At 37.3% G+C, this 22785-nt stretch overlaps 1 protein-coding gene across 5 annotated transcripts in view; it reads left to right on the plus strand.

The window, feature by feature from the left end:
• The window catches only part of WDR7 (WD repeat domain 7), a 380267-nt gene that overhangs the window by 185371 nt on the left and 172111 nt on the right, over window positions 1–22785 (plus strand). The gene's annotated exons all lie outside the window — the stretch shown is intronic.

A 22785-nucleotide genomic window follows, 5' to 3' on the forward strand; every position in this document is an offset into this window, starting at 1 on the left:
ACTGCTGAGCAGGCCCCAGTAAGACTCCTGCAGCACAAGGGTAGGGATCTTCTCTACCTTTTCATCAGCCCTGACGTCACTCTCCAGATATGGTTTTTCAACTCAATATAAAGTAACCCTTTTGCAGTGTCTCATTAGCTCAGTGTTTAAGAGGCTATGTTCTAAAGTAGAACAAGGTATACCACACCAAAATATCAATGAAATGTGAGAGTAGAATAGAGACCTCTTTAGAATATCAAAAAACATGCCTCCCATGTCTTAAGAACTAGTGAAGGATTCACTAGTTCTTCATCTTGTTCATAATTCAGATTTATTCATCTTGTTAATAATAATACTCTAATAAGAGATTTCTTCAGATGCTGTACTAAGATCAGAATATGTGCATTAGTGGACAGTGTAGGTCTATAATTTACATTTGTAGTATTGTACCTAACTTATAAGTGTATAAAGGGATTTTAAAACATTCTTGACGTGCCTTGAGTTGCAGTAATTTTGGAAATATGCAGTTTTTAAATTAGCAAGCAACAGCATTAATCATCATCAGGATTTTCAGAGGTCACCTAGAGAGTTATTGCCTGGATTATTGTTGTGGGATAGGGTAGGTATATGTAAGTATCTGGTCAAGGAGATTAGGAAGTTATACATGTCTCAACAGTATGTGAAACTCATTTTGCTCGCTTTGCATCTGCTGTCATTTTTGTGACAAATATTTATTGGTGGAGTATTTATAAGAATGTATAAGTTCTTGATTTAAAACTTATGTCTTATGTTACTAGGTTTTTAAAGTTGACAAAAAGTTATAGTAAAACAGGTAGGTATGAGATTATTCACATACTATATTAGATTTAAATATCACTTTAAGAAAAGTTGGTTTAGGATAAAAAATAAAAATTCAGGTTCCTCTGGTATTAAAATTGTGATTCTTCTTGATATTTAGATATTTGCAGTTGACTGTATATGATTCATGAAGTGAGGCACCTGATGTATAAGTGTACTTTATGCTTTTCTAAGAATAATTTTCTTTGAATATGAGATGCTTTCTTTAAAGCTTTATGAGTTTAGTTTTAATTTTAAGGAAAATTAAAAGAAAAATGTGAAGATTAATTGAAAGCTTTGTAGTCATGTACAAAGTAGTCATGTAAACTACTTACAATGTTTTGTTGAGTGGTTAGAACCAAACTTACACAGATATTTTCTTATTCTCTTCCAACTGGAGTTCGTTCTTTTTGAAGTAAATGTGGCAGGTGCAGTAAGGCCACTTTCCTCTCATGTCTGGCCAGGATTCACCTAAATTTTGGTGAAGAGTGAAAATATACAACAAATGAAACTGTCTGCCACTCCCAAGCAACCAGCCCCTACCTCACTGTTGCTGACAATGTAGGGCCTCACCAGTCAGCCCCTGGACAGGGCTCCCGCTGGGCCTCATTTCTGAGGGTTAGGGCGGATCCTGTCAGCACATGTTTTGGGATGTGATTCCCTCACCAGCCAGTCACACAGAGATCAAAGACGTTTTTAATTTGCGTTTAACTACTTTTTGAATAGCCATCATCATGCTAGCAATTGCTATTGTATATCAGTCAACCCTAGACATGCGTGCTTTTTTGAAATCTGAAACAGACTTAACCTCTCCAAATGCTGAATATGAAAATATTCATTCTTTCTTGCATCTATTTTCATCTATTTTCCATAAAATTATCAATAAAAGAAGATAATATGAACACAAAGGATGATTTTATTTTACTTGATTGATGCTTTGTAATGATTTTCATTATTTGAAAGAAGCCTTTCAACTAAAACTTCTAAAAAGATAGTCCATTAGTCAACGGGAATTTTTATATTGGCATATAACTTCAAATTAAAATAATTTAACAGCATTTTCAGTAATACCTTTTTGTCATTTTAATAGGATAATTATTAGTGTATTAATTCTTCTGCATATTTTTACAGTTTAACAAAAATCACTCATTGAATATCTTATATTCAAAGATGACTTCTCAGAGCTGTGACTGATAAACATCTGTCACACAACAAACGTGTAAACAATTTGTCCTTTGTCAAGTTTATGAGCTGTCATCTGTTGGAATGACAGATGTCAGTGCAGTTAAGATGCAATTTAATTTGGGAAGGTTAATCTAAAAGTCACTCACATTTTAACCATTTGCATTTGAAAAACAAATGTGACCATTGCTGTCAATATAATTGGCTCTTTCGATGGTGAGAAAGGATGAACACACAAAACTAGCAACTATTCAGATAAAGCTTTTTATGGTTATGACTTGTAAAGAGATCTCAAAATTAGTCATTGTGACCATTTTGTGAGCCATTGTGACCAGTCAGAAGTGTATTGATTAGCAATAGCTGACATTTCAAAATGGCCGTGTAGAAAAATGTTATTGGATTTATTAATGTTTCTCATCAGCTGTAATCACCAACAAGTTTAAGTAAAAATGTCACAAGCTGAATCTGTTTAATAATTTGCTATTGAAAAATTTTAAACAGGTTTTATTACCTCTGATTTTGATTAGTATATTAAAATGCCACTTTGTCAAATCATTATTAGTGAATTTAAGAAGAAACATAAGGGAAAAATAAGTGAAAACATAGCTTGGGAATTAGTTGAGATATTGAAGGATTTTGATTTATTGAAATGAAATTTATATAACATGAAGCATTTTATAGTGAATAATTTGATGTGTTTTTCTGTTTTTTGAGACGGAGTTTCGCTTTTGTCGCCCAGGTTGGAGTGCAATATGCGTGATCTCGGCTTACTGCAACCTCTGCCTCCTGGGTGCAAGCTATTCTCCTGCCTCAGCCTCCCAAGTAGCTGGGATTACAGGTGCCCACCACCATGCCCAGCTAATTTTTGTATTTTTAGTAGAGACGGGGTTTCACCATGTTGGCCAGGCTGGTCTTGAACTTCTGACTTCAGGTGAGCCACCGTGCCCAGCCGATTTGTTTTTAAGAATAGAAGAACATTAAGAGCTGACATACTACTATTCCATAACTAAGATGGGTACATATCAGTATAAAATGAAGGACTAGTACATTTCTATTTAGACAGAATTCTGAGATATTTACGCATTTACATCTTAACCAGCATTATGAACAAGAATAAGAGTGTTTCAACAAAAGCACTGCATTATGATGATATATAAAAGACAAATCTGGGTTTGTATTATTTAAGTCTAAGCACTCAGCATATGCTAACATTTGTGTGTCATTGTTGCTTTATTATTATTATTATTTTGCCTTTTATTTCTTTATACCTGAAAGTATGTTCTTTGATCCTTATTTAAGTTCTTAGACATTTTATGCTAAAGCAGGGATATACAGCTTAGAGAATTTTAGGTTTGTATTCTTTGCTGTTTATTGAACTGTTGACTGATTGTACCAAACTGGATCTCCTGCCCTTGAATAATGAAACAGTTTGAGGAAGTTAAGTATAGTTTTCCTTAACATTTTTGGACATCTGCTGATAGAGTATGGACACAAAATCTTTAGTGACTAAATTTCTACTTCTAAATTTGTACATTTTATGTCTATTTAATTTTGATCCTGGGACACCCAAGAATGTGAACAACAAAATTGTTTCCATAGCAGAAAGTTTTAAAAAATTGTTTACCGATTTAATTGTTTGGTACTAATTTTAATTTTGCTACATATACTCAAAGCTGGGAAAAAGACACAGCCTGTATTTTAAGGTCAGTCATACAGATTCTCATGAACTGGAATTAGAACTGAGTGATGTTTATATGCGATGCTGTATCTTAAGGAGCTTAAGCTAAGTGGGATGTGAATTGTTTTGCGTATTCAATATGTAGAGCATGTTAATCATCAACATCATTTTTAAGGGTTTGAAATTTCATTAGCTTTAAGTTTTTTTATAATTAGATACAGGATTAAATAGACAAGCTAGAAATATATAAAAAGAAATATGTTAAAGCAAGACTTTTATTACTTTCAAATAAAAACTGTGTATGATTATTTTAAAGATTATTAAGGCTTCTTTGTAATTAGCATACATTTATTCACATAAAAACCTTAACTTATTCACCATTCTCCGTATTGTTTATGCTCTATACTTGTGTGTTTAACAAAGCTAAATTAACACAAAAGAAACCCAGTTTGATTCAGCATAAGTTTTCTCATAATTCATATATTTTTATTGATATATAAATAGTTGTACATATTTTTAGGTACATGTGATATTTTGGTACCTGTATACAATGTATAGTTATCAAATCAGGGTCTGCATAAATTATTTGTATTATGGAAATTTGCAAGCACACACAAAATTAAAGAGAATAATATAATGGACGCCCATTTACTAGTTAGCTTCTTTAATAGTTGTCAGCATATAGTCAGTCTTGTTTCATCTATTCTTCCCTTCACTAGATTATTTTAAAGCAAACTCCAGATATCATATTATTTTGTCATTAATGTTTCAGTGTGTATCTCTTACTTATAAGACTCAACTTACATGATTAATAAGTTGACTCAACTATGACTCGTCTATAATGTTATTAAAATTATTACTATTCTTTAATATTATCTAACATTAGGTCAGTGAATTGACACAAACTCTATAGTATTAGCCAAGCTATACTAATCTAGGTTCTTCTGTACCAGAAAATCTCATGGGAGAAAAAAATAGTATAAAGCAGAAGACCATGGCAATCAGCCACTTATTTTTGAAGTTGATAGAGTATTTATGGCTTATAATTAGATGTACCTTGTATAATTTTGTCCAGGTGGAATATTTTAAATCATGGGGTGAGCCTATGGAAATATAAAACTGAAAGGACTCAGCCAGGCGCGGTGGCTCACGCCTGTAATCCCAGCATTTTGGGAGGCTGAGGCAGTCAGGTCACGCCATCAGGTGTTAGAGACCAGCCTGGCCAACATATTGAAACCTCGTCTCTACTAAAAATACAAAAAATTAGCTGGGCATGGTGGCAGGTGCCTGTAATCCCAGCTACTCCGGAGGCTGAGGCAGGAGAATCGCTTGTACCTAGGAGGCGGATGTTGTGGTGAGCCAAGATCGCGCCACTGCACTCCTGCTCGGACGACAGTGTGAGACTCCACCTCAAAAACAAAGCAACAACAAAAACAAACAAAAAAGCAAGCAAAAACACTGAAAGGACTCATGATGGAGAAGGAAGCTATATAGCATTTTTATTAGGAGAGGAAGAGGGATTACCCTAAGACAAGGGGGAAAGGGGAGAGATTTTGAGAAGAGTGAGCCATCCATGACAGTGACTTAGAGGGTTTCTCCAGAGAAATAAATAATTCTAAAATGGAAGAGCAATGGAAAACTATAGAAAATTATGAGTGAACCAAAATGATCAAGATATATGAAAGTAAAAGGGAAGAATAAAATATTGTAAAAATCAGAGGCACTGATAATCCAAAAAAGGAAGATAAATATTAATAGAGAATAAATATTCAGTGTTATCAAGTAAAAAGTTTTAAAATAATATCAAACTAAGTACTTAATTAAATTAATACTAACTGAACACTAAGTGCTAAATATTTTTGAGAAACATACTTATAAAAGACCATGTTTGACTGGACGCAGTGGCTCACTCCTGCAATACCAGCATTTTGGGAGGTCGAGGCGGGTGGATCATTTGAGCCCAGCAGTTTGAGACCAGCCTGGGCAACATGACAAAACCCTGTCTCTACAAAAAATACAAAAGATTAGCTGGTAGTGGCGTGTGCTGGTAGTCCCAGCTACTCTGGAGGCTACAGTGAGAAGATCACCTGAACCCGAGAGGTTGAGGCTACAGTAAGCTGTGATTGCATCACTGTACTCCAGCCTGGATGACAGAGTGAGATCTTGTGTCAAAAAAAAAAAAAAAACCACATTTCCACGTTTCTACAATTTTGTTATAAAATATGCCTGTTAGTAAACTATAAAATGGAAAAGGGCTGGGCATGATGGCTCATGCCTGTAATCCCAGCACTTTGAGGGGCCAAGACGGGGGGGATCACATGAGGTCACAAGTTTGAGACCAGCCTGGCCAACATGGTGGAATCCCATCTCTACTAAAAATACAAAAAAATTAGCTAGGCTTGGTGGTGGGCACCTGTAATCCCAGCTACTCGGGAGGCTGAGGCATGAGAATCGCTTGAACCTGGGAGGTAAATGTTATAGTGAGCTGAGATCACGCCACCGCACTCCAGCCTGGGTGACAGAGTGAGACTCCGTCTCAAATAAATAAATAATGTAAAATAACATAGAAAAGTTGTCGTAATTTACAATTAGAAATAATGGGAATGGCTGGGCGCGGTGGCCCACACCTGTAATCCCAGCATTTTGGGAGGCTGAGGCAGGCAGATCAGTTGAGAATAGGAGTTTGAGACCAGCCTGGCCAACACGGTGAAACCCAATTTCAACTAAAAATAGAAAAAAATTAGCTGGGCGTGCCTATAATCGCAGCTACTTGGGAGGCTGCTTGGGAAGAGAATTGCTTGAACCTGGGAGGTGGAGGTTGCAGTGAGCCAAGATCACGCCACTGCACTCCAGCCTGGATGACAGAGTGAGACTCTGTCTAAAAAAAAAAAAAAAGATACAACAATGGGGATGTTTTGTCATGTACATAATGTAGATTGATGGGCCCTAATAGAAAATGTAAATTTAAAAATATTTTTTCCACCACAAGTTACATAAATCTGTTGAATTACTATTACCACACTGATGTTTATGTAGATTGTTACCTTATAGCAAGAGTCATTTGAGGTACACAGCTGATTGGATCTATTCTTGACATTTTTAACAGTTGGAAAGAGTGTAATGTCGTGGTTAACAGTACAGACTCCAGAGTTAGGATGCTGGGGTTGAATCTTGGATTTTTACATTTCTCTGTATGTGTGCATGCAGAGATGGAAGGATAATATAACTTTTCCTACTTTTTTAATAAAAATGTTTTATGTTACAGATTCAGCAATCAGATATGCTTCTACAATTAAATATTGAAATACTGATTACTCACCTCTTTTTCAGGAGGCTAGATTATGGAAGGAACATATCATCATACTCAATGCTTTTCATTTCTTGTGAAACAGTTATTTTCCCTCACTGCTTCATCTTCCCTGACCCCTACACTAGTCATCATCAACATATTTGTTTTCATTTTAACATTTACTTGAAACCTATCTTAGTCCCTTTTGTGTTGCTGTAACTGAATACCTGAGACTGGGTAATTTATAAAGAATAGAGACTTATTTCTTGGTTCTGGAGGCTAGGTCAAGGGGTCTGCATCTGGTGAGGGCCTTCTTACTACATCATTCCTTCAGAAGGCGGAAGAGCAAGAGAGTTCCCTTGTGTGCATATAAGGTTCGGGGGAGGGGGACCGAATCATCCTTTTTTCAGGAACCAACTCTCAATAACAGCATTAGTCCATTCACTAAGGCAGTGCTCTTATGATCTAATCATCTCTTAAAGGTCCCACACCTCTCAACACTGTTGCATTGGGGATTAAGTACATTTCAAACAATAGCAAGGACTGACGCCATGTTGCAAGGTTTGATATTACAGTAAACAGAAAGGTATAAGGTTGTTCCCTGATTCTAAGTACTTGACAGTCTATTGTATAGGAGACTGTAGGTAAAGGATTCGTAGTACTTCGGTATAGCATATTCAAAATTCCCATTGAAGTATGCTAAATATAACACATCCTGTCTTTTAGTGTTTTATTCATGTTTTCTCTCTTACACACACACACACAGTGATCAATGGCAAATGCACATAGGAAACTACTAAATTACCGTGGAAGTATTTTAACGTTTTAGAAAAACTTTATTTGAAGATTTTTGATAGCTTTTAATTTGGTTATATACTTTTAGCTTTAGAGCCATACTGTCAGAATTTTGGGGAGAGAGGAGACATTGCAGACCAAAACAGTGACACATTTGTGTGCTACTAGAAAATTACAGACATTTTACACCAAAAAAGAATTGACCTGCTGCCTATTGCTTCTCTTTTTTTGGCATTTGATGTTGTTGCTGTTAAGACTATTAATTTTAAACTAGTGCTATAAGCAGCTGGAAGCTTTGATTCTGGTGATTCATCCCATTACCTCTGAACAGATGAAAAGAAGTAAATGAATTTTGATGTTGAAAGTCCCCTTTCTTATAAAAATCCATTAGTGATGTTAATTAAATGAATATTTGCCTTTTTCAGCTGTCTAGCTATTGAAAATTGGGCATTAGATCACTTTTTTAAACTGTGAAAGTTTCTTTATTGTGCCATTTAAATTATTTTTAAGTGGCCAAATCAGTGGTGTTAAGTACGTACACATTGTTGTTCAGCCATCACCACCAATCGTTCTCCGAAACTTTTTCATCTTCTCAAAGTGAAACCTTATACCCATTGAACACTAACTTCCCATTCCTTCCTGCCTCCAGCCTCTGTCAACCACTGTTCTACTTTCTGTCTCTATGAATTTGGCTAATGTAGGTAGCTCATATAAGTGGAATCAAATAAGTCTCTGGCTTATTTCACTTAGCATAGTGGCTTTAAGGTTTATCCATGTTAGAGCTTGTGTCAGGAGCTTACAATTGTGTTGATCCATTCAACAGAGTGGATCTGTCATTCTACAGACACTTGGGTTTCTTCTATCTCTTGGCAACTGTGAATAATGCTGCTATGAATGTTGATATAGAACTATCTGTTCAAGTCCCTGCTTTCAGTTATTTTAGGTACACAGGATTGGATTTGTTGTAATACATGGTCATTCTATCTTTAATATTTTGAGGAACTGTCATGCTGTTTTCTACAGTGGCTGTACCATTTTACATTCCTACTAGCAGTGCATTATAGTCTCAGTTTCTCCACATCCTCATCAACACTTGATATTTTCTTTTTTCTTTCTTTCTTTTTTTTTTTTTTTTTTTGAGATGGAGTCTCGCTGTGTTGCCCAGGCTGGAGTGCAGTGGTGCAATCTTGGTTCACTGCAACGTCTGCCTCCCAGGTTCAAGCAATTGTCCTGCCTCAGCCTCCTGAGTAGCTGGGATTATAGGCATGCACCACCACGCCTGGCTAATTTTTGTATTTTTAGTAGAGATGGGGCTTCACCATGCTGGTCAGGCTGGTCTCAAAATCTTGACCTTGTGATCTGCCTGCCTCGTCCTCCCAAAGTGCTAGGATTACAGGCATGAGCCACCGCAATCTATTTTTTTTTTTAAATAATAGCAATCCTAATGAGCGTGAAGTGTGAAGTTATATAGGTATCTTATTGTGATTTTGATTTGAATTTCCCTAATGATTAGTGATGCTGAGGCAAAAGAACATTATAATAATTATTGACCATTACTTTAACTTTTTGAAAAATAGATACATCATTTCTGATGCTTAATGTTCAGTGTCCTATGATTAGAATAAATTTTTCCTCATTGGTATACAATTTCTCAACTTCATTTATATGAGAGTGGCTTTTAAAATGATCCATGGTGTTTATTGTGTTGCACCCTACTAGGGACAGTCACAAAAAGATTAGACTCTAAATTGAAATAAAATTGTTATTCTTTTCACATGTAGTTTAGAGAATATAATTTGGGGCTATACTTTTGAGCTTAAACTTTTAATTCATTGCTTTAAATTTTAAATGCTTATGGTAAGAGAATAAAGAGCTACCGCTCTGCAGCCATAGAGAAACCTTACATTCAACAAGGTTCAAACAAGGCCTTACAAGGCTAAAGGCTACTGTTCGCTAGAAATGAATGATTTATCAGAGGGGAAATATGCACACATAGGTTGGTAGAGATAATGAGAACTGAGGAACTAGCAAGGCTTAAAATTGTCCTGCTAGTTATATTGATTTAAAGACTCTTTCCTGGTATAGTAGTTCCTCGTTATCTGCGGTTTCAGTTACTCATGGTACAATACAGTAAGATATTTAGAGAGAGAGAGACCACATTCATATAATTATTACAGTATATTATAATTGTAGTATTTTATCATTAGTTATTGTTAATGCCATACTGTGCCTAATTTATAAGTTAAACTTTATCATATGTATGTATAGGGAAAAAACATATATAGGATTTGGTGCTATCTGAGGTTTCAAGTATCCACTGGGATACTTGGAATATATCTCCTATGGATAACCAGGGACTACTGTATATTTTCCTCTTGTATAGATATAATGATTTGGTTGGAATGAATTGATCTGATATGTCCCACTCTGTGCAGTTATGTTAAGTATTTACAAAAAGGGATCTTTGCTAACCAAAAGATTTTCTCTTTTAATAATACCTTGCTTGGTTGTATATGAAAAGTTGCAAAGCTCTGTAGTGTTTCTATGCATAAAACTTACTTTATTTTTGGTATTTTGAGTATTGTTTAATTTTTCTATAATATGTTATTTTTTAGGAAATAATAAGATCTATGTAAATGTATTTGTATTTTAAATATCTTTTCCACAGATTTGTAATAGAATTTATAAAAAGTAAATGAGTAATATTTCTGGAGATTATAAATCTCTGTTTACTAATAATGTAGTTTACGGGGAGTAGAAATACAGCGTTTTTCATGGAATCCTAACATTCCATCACTGTTATATTTAGCAGATATATTAAAATCATGGTTTAAATTATTTAGTTGGTAATTTCCAATTTAAAATGGACAAAACTCATTTTCTTGTGAATCCTATCTACATTCCATTGCTGTTGTATTTAGCAGCTCTATTAAAATCATGATTCAAATTATTAGCCGGTAATCTCCAATTTAAAATGGATTAACTTCATTTTCATGTGTCTTCATGTATTTATAATTCAGTATTAGATATAAGTTTCTTTCTAAAAAACTGCATATATGTACTTTAAAACAAGAATTGACAAAGAAACAATTGTTTTATTATTAGTCCTACTAAAATTGAAATTTACTTGAAAAAATGTTATTATGCTATGTTTTTAAAAGTTGGTGACCTGAAATAATTAAATAAGATTATGTATTTAATAGCCTGCCCTCAACACTTATGCATTTTTAGTGAACACTGCTTTTTATAAAAACATAAAATGTTCTCTTCCCACGTTCTTTATTGAGAGACTAGTTTGTGCCAGGTACTGTGGAGCATACAAATAGACATGAAATCATTGATATATTGTGACAAGGCAGAATATTGACTAACAAAAATACTTTTATTTTCTAAAGAGATTATGTGATAAGGTTTGGATATTTGTCTCCTCCAAATCTCATGTTGAAATGTGACCCTCCATTGTTGGAGGTGGGCCTACTGGGAGGTGTTTGGGTCATGGGGATGGATCCCTTATGAATGGTGATATGGTTTGGCTGTGTCCCCACTAAATCTCAACTTGAATTGTGTCTTCCAGAATTCCCACGTAATGTGCGAAGGACCCAGGGGGAGGTAATTGGATCAGGGGGGCCAGTCTTTCCCTACTATCCTCATGGTAGTGAATAAGTCTCACGAGATCCGATGGGTTTATCAGGGGTTCCCACTTTTGCTTTTTCCTTATTTTTCACTTGCTGCCACCATGTAAAAAGTCCCTTTCACTTCCCTCCATGATTCTGAGGCCTCCCCAGCCATGTGGAACTATAAGTCCAATTAAACCTCTTTTTGTTCCCAGTTTCAAGTAATCTTTACCAGTAGCATGAAAACGGACTAATACAAATGGCTTGGTGCCATCTCGACGGTAATGAGTGAGTTCTCAGTCTGGTAGTTCACGTGAGAGCTGGTTGTTTTAAAAAAGTCTGGGACCTTTTTCTTCTCTCTCTTGCTCCCTCTGTTGCCAAGTGATGCACCTGCTCCTCCTTCACCTTCTGCCATGATTGTAAGTTTCCTGAGGCTCTCACCAGAAGCAGATGTGGACACCACATTTCCTATACAGCCTGCAGAGCCATGAGCCAAATTAAGCTTCTTTTCTTTATAAATTAGCCAGCCTTGGGTATTTCTTTATAACAACGCAAAAATGGACTAACATAGAAAATTGGTACTGAGGAATGGGGCATTGCTTTAAAGATACCTGAAGATGTGGAAGCAGCTTTGGAACTGGGTAACAGGCAGACGTTGGAAGCATTTGGAGGGCTCAGAAGAAGACAGAAGATATGAGGGGAAGTTGGGAATTCCTAAGAGACTTTTTAAGTGGTTGTGACCAAAATACAGAAATATGGACAGTAAAGGCTACACTGATGAGATCTCAGATGAAAACATGAAAGTTATTGGGAATTAGAGTAAAGGTTACCCTTGTTACACCCTAGCAAAGAACTTGGTTACATTGTGTCAAGACCCTAAGGCCCTGTGGAAGTTTGAACTTAAGAATGGTAATTTAGAGTATTTGGCCAAAGAAATGTCTAAGTTGCAAGACATTCAAATAGTGGCCTGGCTGCTTCTAACAGCCTGTGATTAGATTCAGGAACAAATAAATGACTTAAAGTTGGAACTTATTTAAAAGGAAATCAGAGTATAAAAGTTTGGAAATTTTTCAAGCTAGCCATGTGGCAGAGAAAGAATATTTTCGGGGGAGGAATACAAGCAGACTGGAGCAACCACTTGCTAGAGAGATTAGTGTGACTAAAAGGGAGCCAAGTGCTAATATCCAAGACAATGGGAAAAAGGCCTTGAAGGCATTTCAGAAGTCTTCAAGGCAGCCCCTCCCATCAAAGACCTAGCGACCTAGAAGGAAAGAATGGCTTTGAGGGTCAAGCTCAAGGCCCTGTTTTCCTGCTTAGCCTCAGGACAGTTCTCCCCATATCCCAGCCGCCAGCTCCAGCTGTGGTTCAGGTGCTCAGGTACAACTCAGGCCATCATTCCAGAGGGCGAAAGCTATAAGCCTTGGTGGTTTCCACATGGTGTTAAGCTTGCAGGTGAACAGAATGCAAGAGTCAAGGAGACTTGAAAGATTCCCCCTAGATTTCAGAGGATGTATTGGAAACTCTGGGAGCCCAGGCAGAAGCCTGCCACGGGGCACAGTCCCTGCAGGAAACCTCTGCTTAGGCACTACAGAGGAGAAATGTGGGGTTGGAGCACTGCCTAGGGGAGCTATAGGAAAGGGGCCACCACCCTCCAGACCTCAGAATGGTAGATCCATTGGCAGCATACACCCTGAGCCTGGAAATCCACAGGCAGTCAGCTCCAACCTGCGAGAGTAGCCACAGAGGCTGCACCTTGCAAAACCACTAGGATGGGCCTTGTGAGCCTACCCCTTGCACAGTGTGTCCTGGATGTGGGGCATGGAGTCAAATATTATTCTGGAGCTTTAAGATGTAATGACTGTTCTGCTGGGTTTCAGACTTGCATGGGGCCTGTTGCCACTTTGTTTTGGCCAATTTCTTCCTTTTGGAATGGGAATGTTTACCTTATGCCTGTAGCACCATTCTCTCTTAGAAGTAAATAACTGATTTTTGATTTCACAGGCTCATAGGTAGAAGGAACTTGGCTTGAGTTTCAGATCAGACTTTGGTCTTTGGGACTTTTGAGTTAACGCTGGAACGAGTTAAGACTTTAGAGGACCATTGGGAAGGCATGACTGTATTTTGCAATGTGAGAAGGACATAAGATTAGGGGGCCAGGGATGGAATGATATGATATGGACTTTTGTCTCCAAATTTCTTGTTGAAATGTAATCCCCAGTGTTATAGGTGGGTCCTGGTGGGAGGTGCTTGAGTCATGGGGGTGGATCCCTCATGAATGGCTTGGTACCCTCCTCATGGTTATGAGTGAATTCTGGCTCTGAGTTCATGTGAGAGCTGATTGTTTAAAGAGCCTGGCACCTCCCCCCACCTCCTTGCTCGCTCTCTCTCTCTCACCATGTAATATGCCTGCACCTGCTTCACCTTCTGCCATGAGTAAAAGCTCCCTGAGGCCTCCCCAAAAGCCAAGAAGATGCTGGCACCATACTTCCTGTACAGCTTGCAATACTGTGAGCCTATTAAATCTCTTTTCTTCATAAATTACCCAGCCTCAGGTATTTCTTTATAGCAATGCCAAAATGGAATAATACACTATCTTAACTTTTCCCACTTACTAAATAATTAAATGTTCCCTCTTACAGTTTCCAAGCTTTGTGGCTCTTTCCTTCTAAATCAGACTTATATATCAACTTTTAAAATTGCAATGTCTTCTCTTAACCCAGTATACCCTTCATCTATCTCCTTATCTCTCTCTCCTTCACAGATGATACATATGCTTCTTCGTTAGCCATTCATTCCTTCTAACCTTGTGTAATCTGGTCTTCTGCCTGAGATTCCATTTTACAAACCCTTATCAGGATCACTAGTGACCTAGAGTTTAGTTCTACTCTATTTTGTGACTAAATTAGGACTGCTTGGCTCTTCTGACTACTTTTAAACAGAAGCTTTCCTTTACTCCCAGGACATGGTTCTTTTGCATTCCTTATTCCTCCTCTGTTTCTTGTAGTGATTTCTCTTTTGCTGCTCATTTCTTAAAAGGCAATATTCCAAGGGATTTAATTTTTTGTCCTTTTCTAAGCTTCCTTGTGTCCAGTCACTTGTGATTACTGATTGCTACTAAATCTTTAGCCCAGTTCTGGGGTCATCAATTCCCATTGTCTCTTTCTGCTTTCAAAATAATCACCTAATTCTACATTTTCCACTTTTCTTCAACTCCAGGATTACCATCCTAGTTGACATTACTTTGATTTGTAGTCTCTGATGCTCTTGTGGCTGCTCTTGTCTTCCTGTAGACCATTTGCTACACAGAGTGATTCTTTAAAAATGTAAATCAGATCATTCAAATCATGTCACTTTCTGCTTAAAACTTTCCAATAGCTTTTTTAAAACAAAACAAAACAAAACAAAAAACAAGATGAAGTCTCACTGTGTTGCCTAGGCTGACCTCAAACTCCTGGGCCTGAGTAGCTGGGACTACAGGTGCATGCCATTATGCCTGGCCCTGTAACTTTTTATCCCACCTGAGACTAAGACTTGGACTTGCTACTATTGACGACATGGTCTTATGTATGATCTGCTCCTGTGTGCCTCCATCCCTTCACATTCGCCATGACACAGCCACATTTGCCTTTGTTTTGTTTCATGAATGTGGCCTTCATGAATGTGGCCAAGTCTGTTCCAGTTTTAGGAGCTTGACACTGTTTCCTCTTTCCCAAAACTTCACAAGGCTGGCTGATGATTGCGTCTGAGCTCAGGTGCCAGTTCTTTCACAGAGCCTTCCCAGATTGCCCAATCTAAAGTACCCCTTCCCCTTCTAGTCACTTTCTCTGGTACATAATTCAGTTTTATTTTCCTTATAAAATGTGTAACAGTCTAAAATTATTTTTTTCATTTATTTGTTTACTTCTTTATGTTCTGGATGTAAATGCTGTAAAGCAGGACCAGGTTTCATTGTTGATCATGGCTGTGTAACCCCATTCCATATAGCAGTGCCTGAAAACTGGTAGGTGTTCAATAAATATTGGTTAGATGATTGAATAAATTGATATTCCAGTTGCCTATTTGCCATGTATACGTAGATTATTCTAAAATGCAGTGTTTTGAAAACTGAACTGACCTTCATTATTTATTTATTTGTTTCTATATTTATTTATTTATAGAGATAGAATCTCCCTCTTTTACCCAGGCTAGAGTACAGTGGCCTGATCATGGCCCACTGCAGCCTCAACCTCCTGTGTTCAAGCAATCCTCTTGCCTTAGCCTCCTGAGTAGTTGGCACTGCAGGCACATACCACTATACTTGACTAACTTTTTTATTATTTTTTATAGAGATAGGGTTTTGCTCTGTTGCCTAGGTTGGTCTTGAACTCCTGGCCTCAAGCAATCCTCCTGCCTCAGCCTCCCAAAGTGCTGAGATTACAGGTGTGAGCCATTGTGCCTAGCTTGAACTGACTCTTCTAAGCACCAGCCAGCTTCCTTGACCTATGTTTCTTCTCTTGTTCTAGGATACCACCATTCACTGTTTATTCCAGCCAGAATCTTGGGAATTATCCTTAACTCCTGCTTCCTCGCTGCTCCCAAATCTAGTTTATTGTCATATGTTGTTGGTTCTCTCTATTAAATTTCTGCTCTCCATTCCTGCAGCCCATTCTGTTTAACCACTTCAGGGTATATTGTTGCTTATGATGTAGCCATAACCTGTTCAAATCCTCCCTGCTGCCAAAATGATCTCTATAAAATATAAATACTATCACTGTTATTCTCCTGCTTAAAATTCTTCAGTGGGTCCTTCATGCCTTTGTAGTAAAATTAAAAATTTTCTACGACCTTCATGATATGACCCTCTGGCTTCATTTCTCAGCCTCTGACTTTCTCTGTGGTTAGTTCTCCAAACATGTCTTAGTCTTTCATTCTTCCATGCCTGTTCACATGCTTTCCTCTTTGAAACATTCTTCTCCAACCCTGTTCCCACCCTATATCACCCAACTATCTCCTACTCATCTCACAACACTCAGCTCTTACATCTTTTCTGAAAAGATTTTCCTGTCCCCTAGAGCACACTCTCGGCTAGACTGGCTGTCACTGGTAATTGCTTTGCCTCCAGCTTAGCTTAGTTTAACATATAATATATCATACTTGTCTCTTTACTTGTTCATCTTCCTTTCTAGATTTTGAGCTCGTTGCATTTTGGTGACCTACCAAAGCACCCAGCCCACAGCTGCTCAACAATTGTTTGTTGCCTGATTTAACCTTGACCTAGACCAAGGTTTCTGAACTTGATCCTTCATGATGTCCCTGAATGCCTGTAATGTCATACAAAATGTCAGGGTTATGAATGATTTCTCTGGAGACACAGTTCATACTTAAGATTCTTAATCTTTCTTCAATAACTTGAAGAATCACCAATGTGGTCTTTTGGTACAGTATTAAAGTTTAACATATTTTGAATTATATAGGTGCCTTCCCCCACCTTCTTGCTCATTGTTAGCGCATATAGCTTAATTTAGAAAATGCTTATAAAGTATGGCTTTCCTCTTGTTTGGGAAAATTTGAGCAGTTTGGCTCACTTTGGTAGATAGTGCTGTTGAAAGGCTATAGTTTCAGTTCCTGTTATTGTCATCTTCACAGAGAAAATGACCCTCTGGCTTCATTTCTCAGCCTCTGACCTTCTCTGCTGTTAGTTCTCCAAACATGTCTTAGTCTTTCATTCCTCCATGCCTGTTCACTTGCTTTCCTCCTTGAAACATTCTTCTCCAACCCTGTTCCCACCCTGTATCACCCAGCTATAGAAAAACGTGTTTTAAGGCCATAAATTCTGTCTCTAGATAATATTCAGACAGATATCTCAGTAGCTGGACCTTCTTACTACCTGGGTGCAGGAATTCACTGAGTTTTGTCCGGGGGCTCAGTTATTGAGAAAGGAAGCCAAAGGAAACTTGAACTTTATGGCGTGATTTGGAATTAGCTTCTGCTTTTATCAGAATTATGAGTGTGAAGTTCTGTCATATAATGATATCAGAACAACCTAGTTCATTCCTAGACAGGCAGAAAAAGAATTTTTGTCCTCTGTTTCGTATTTTGAGTTGTGGAATAAAAATGGATTTTATCTGGCTATATCATGTAAGAAAGCATCCAGAGTACATCCTTTCTAGTAAATAGCAATTATTGGTTTAGTGCCTGTCTTAGAAATTTACTATGTTTTAATATTCACTCAAATATCAAGCAGTTAATGATTAATTTTCATATTGTCAGAATACTCAAACTTTTAGGCTGTTCTGGGGCCACGTTAGTATAAAGGCTAAACCTAATTTCTAGCATATTTAATGTAGTTATTAAATGTAAAAAAACAAGCACACACATATATATACATACACATATATGGATAAATGGGCTAGAAGATTTAGATTGCTGAATATCTGTGGATATTTACATTCATTTGAAATAAAAATATATACATACTTACTGATGAACTGATGGCTCCAACTAAATAGGTACTTTAGCATGTTTTAAAATATTCTTTAAGTTTTCTACTCTTTGAAATTTTACTGAGTGTTAACATGTTTGCAGGTTCTGTAATAACATTCAGTTACCATAGGCACACATGCAAATAGATTTAAGTTTATTGACTCATTAGTGAATTTGAAAACATTATTTATTGTTTAAGAGGAAATGAAGGATTCAGGCAAAATATGAAAAATATCTTGAAGATTTTGTGTGTATGTGTGTACAGCTTTAAAACTTAAAAATTACAGAAGTAATATGAATTACTTTGCAGAAACTTTAGAAAACAGAAAAGGTAAAGAAATATGAAACACCACCATCTCAAAACAGTAACTGTTAACATAGTGATGACTTTCTTTCAGTCCTCTTTTCTATGCATTTTGAAAATTCTTATAGGGAATTTTATAGGGAAAATTGTGCGATTTTGTGTCCTAGTGTTTTATTCCCTCACTTAGTCGTATATCATAAACATTGTTCTTAACCTTTGTTTTAATGGTTTAAAAGACTGCGTGCAGTATATACAAATAATTTGCCTTTTCATTTCCCGGTTATCTTACAGGCTGTTTCCTTTATTTAATGCAGACTGCCAACCAACCACACACCCAAACATCTTTGATTCATTAAATTAAAGGTCTTGTTTTATTTTCTAATTTTAAATATATTTTGTTTAATCAGTCAGTCACCTAATTTTAACTACCAGAGACCTGAACCCCTACCCAAACCAAGAACTAGAATATGGCCAGTCTTATATCTTCATGTGTGTTCTTGTCTGTTACATTCCCTGTCTGCTTCTAGAGGTAACCACTCTTTTGAATTTTGTGAATATTGTTCACCTGTTTTTTGTTGTTTATTTGTTTTGTCTCATATATTGGTATGCCTAAACAATATATTGCTTGGTTTCACCCATTTTCAGCTTAAAAAAGGTATTGCAGTATATATAATCAGTTAGTACTTTCTTCCTCTTAACATTGTATTACAAAGATTCATTAGTTTTGTTATGTGTAGCTGTAGTTGTCATTTTTATGACTTATTAATAAATAGAAAAAGTCACAATTTACCCAGTAAACACTTGGGTTATTAGTATTTTTTGTTTCATTTTACTTTTACAAACAGTGTTGTTATGAAAATCTGATTCATGTCTTCTGTACACATACATATAATTTTCTCTTGAGTAGTGAGTGGAAAAAACTGGTTTTCCTTTGTTCTCACACCACTGCAGTCGGCACAGAAGCCTTCTTTGACTAAATGTATGGGGATTTCTCCCCTCCAGCAAGCAAACAATCAGTTCCGCAGTGGCCAGCAGCTGGTGTCCTCCAATTCAGTCCTCACACTGTCTGCCAGGACACAGCATTGTTTTACCTTTGCTTCTGGTCAGCTGACTACAAATCATACTTCCTATGACCTCCTCCTCTTCGAGTTAATTAATTTGCTAAAGTGGCTTACAGAACTTAGGGAAACACATACTTGTATCTTCTGGTTTATCATAAAGGATATTACAAAGGATACACATGAAGAGTTGCATTGGGCAAGGCATAGGGAAGGGACATGGAGCCTCCATGCCCAATCTGGGCATAACACCCTCCAGGAACCTCTATGTGATCAGCTCTCTGGAAGCTCTCCATACCGTGTCCTCCTCGGCCTTTTATGGAGACTTCATTGGATAGGCATGACTGAAGCATGGACATCCATGTATTAATGTGATTGGACAGAAAAGGTATGCTCTAATGCTAATGGACTTTGTGGAGGAAACCCAGTAAGCCTTATCTATTCAGATCTTCTTGGCCTTTCTATGTAGCGTTTTTTCCTCCCAGGTATAGGGTAGGACCCCTTCTGAAATGTAGGTTTTATGACCTACAATTAGACAAAGTAGGTGAGGGAATTTTTTCATGACCAGCTCCAAGACAGGAAGGGTGAGGAAGCATTCCTGCCTTGGGGAGAAAAAGGAGCTGGTGAAAGAGAGGGCAGGGGAAGCTCAGAGAGATTCTGTTTTCTGAGGGCTGCTTCTGAGGCCTAAAGTATTCCAACGTTATAACAAAAGACAGTAACAAGGGCCAAGGGAGTTATGAGCCAGGAACTATGGACAAAACCAATACATATATATCATAATATACTCAGGACTGGAATTGCTGTGTCTTGGGGTATGCAAATGATTAACTTTATAGAGTCACATTCTTATCCAAGATGTATGAGAGATGCTATTGATCTACATTCTATCCAATGCTTGACATTTAAAATTTCGATAATTGTTAACAGTAGAAAATGATGTCTTATTGTGCCCTTGGTTTGCATTTCCCTTCTTGCTAATGAGTTTCAACATACGTGTTTCCTATTCTGTGAAATGCCTATTCAAGTCTTTTGCCTGTTTTTTTCCCCCCCATTGGGTGGTCTTTCTAATTGTAGAAGTTCTTTATATGTTTAGAATACTAATAGTTTGTCAGTTATATATAGATAAGTATCCTCTCTCAGTTTGTATCTTATATTTTCATTTTCTTTAAGATGCCTTTGATAAAGAGGAGTTCTTTTGTGTTGTTGAATTTATTCATCTTTTCTTTTATGGCTAGGGTGTTTAGGATCTTAAGAAATTCTTCCTTATGCCATTGTATTTATTTTCATTCATAAGTTTTAAAGTTTTCCTACAGACATAAAAGCTGTTAATCCACTTGAGGTTGATTTTTGTGTATGGTGTAGAATTCCAATTTCATTTTATTCATATAAATAAACATTTCTTCATGATATATGCATATCTGGACCCTGGGGGTTTTTTGCTTACTTTATTCTGTTTGTGAATTTGTTCCTGCACCAATACCATGCTGTTTTACTTACTGCAGCTTTATAATTAGTCTTTATATCCAGTTGGGCATGTCTTTCCTTCTTTTCTTCTTCAGAAGTGTCTTGGTTATTCTTGGCCCTTTGTTGTTCTCTAATACATTTTATAGATAAATTAATTATTCATTACAGGCTATGCTGGAAAACCACTGCCTTTCCACTTGTGCACCTGTTTCTATAAAACTCACTGCTCTCAGAGCAGAGCAGGATATCTGCTCTTTGTAAGTAAATGAGTCCCAAAGAGAGGGGAAGGGGCCCAGCTATTCATGACAAACTGCATACCCTACATGCATCTATAAGAGAAGTCACTCTGGTACCTCTGGGAAACACCGGGTGAGGGATGGTGAAGAAGCCAGGGGAGCACAGGGAAAATCCTAGAAGGAAACTAGAGGAGAGGTGAATAAGACCAAAATTTCCAAGACTGACTCTTTAGAACAATCACAGTGTGCTGACACACTGTGAGAGCTCTGCCTCACAGCAGATGGGCCTTTGTGTATATTTATTCTACAGAAGAAATCAACTTCTGTTGTATTAAAGATCCTATAACTATGGCTAGGCACAGTGGCTCACGCCTGTAATCCCAGCACTTTGGGAGGCCAAGGCAGGTGGATCACTTGAGGTCAGGAGTTCGAGACCAGTCTGGCCAAACTGGTGAAACCCTGGCTCTACAAAACATACAAAAATTAGCCAGGCAAGGTAACACGTGCCTGTAATCCCAGCTACTCTGGAGGCTGAGGCACAAGAATTGCTTGAACTGGGGAGGTGGAGGTTGCAGTGAGCTGAGATTGCGCCACTGCACTCCAGCCTGGGTGACAGAGCAAGACTAGTCTTTAAAAAAATAAATAAATAAATAAAAATAGAAAACTATAACTTTTAAAATATTTTTTAATTTAAATAATAATGATCAACATTTTACTTAAGAAAAAGGTTTGTTATAATCTATATTTATAGGCTATTATCCTAGAGTTACTAAGTCTTTCCACATTGATACCTCATATAATGAAGTATTGAGTAGCCTTCTGTACTTCCTAAAATGTCTTTAAGAAAAAACAGCAACAATACTTTGAAGCCAGAGTGTATGTAATGCCATTTTACCATCCTCCTGCTTCCTCCCCTAGTTTGTTTTTGAGAAGTAGAGATTTTTAGCTGAGACCACAGCTATTCTAAAAGTTTTTTATGGTTACCTTTCTCCCTTATATGATTATATTAAATTATTATGTTTAAAATATTATATAATTGTTTTCCCTAAAAGGAGAAAGTTATGTAATATAAGGGAGATACCTGCTTTGATTCCTTCTAATTTCCTGTCAGCTTAAGCTAGCACAGAAGATCCTGTGAGAATGTGTCAAATGCATCACTAGGAATGAGGTGTAAATTCTGTGGGCAGTATTGGCCCTAAAATCTTCTATTGGTTCAATATAAAACATTCAGAGTAATTACCTTTCTGTGTTTTTTATACTAGAGTGGAAGGAAAGTAATAAATAGTGGTTTCTGATATAGTATTCTTCCTCAGAGTGTGGAACTCTTAGTGGACCAGGAACATATTGGTAGCATAAAACCATTTTTTTCTTTTTTCGAAGCAGGGTCTCTCTGTGTCACCCACGCTGGAGTGCAGTGCTGCGATCTCAGCTCATTGTGTCCTCAACCTCCTGGCTCACGTGATCCTTCCGCCTCAGCCTCCAGGGTAGCTGGGACTGTAGGTGTGCACTACCACACCCTGCTAATTTTTGTATTTTTTGTAGAGATTGGTTCTCTGTGTTGCCCAGGCCGGTCACGAACTCCTGAGCTCAAGCAATCTGCCTACCTCGGCCTCCCAAAGTGCTGGGATTACAGGTGTGAGCCACTGTGCCCAACCAGCAGCATAAAGCTTTACGTACACGCCTATGCATACATATATACACATATATATTTTGCCAGCATGTAGTCTTATATACACACTCAGATACACATATATGTGTGTGTGCATGTGTGTACATGCTCACACACACCCTGGGACACCCTGGATTATGCTATAGGAAATAGAGGGATAAAGGACAGAAAGTGGCAAATTACAAAAAAGCCTGTGAATGCTGCTGGGAGGCTTTGCA

This window comes from Pan paniscus, chromosome 17 (genome assembly GCF_029289425.2).
Source record: "Pan paniscus chromosome 17, NHGRI_mPanPan1-v2.0_pri, whole genome shotgun sequence".
NCBI lineage: Eukaryota > Metazoa > Chordata > Mammalia > Primates > Hominidae > Pan > Pan paniscus.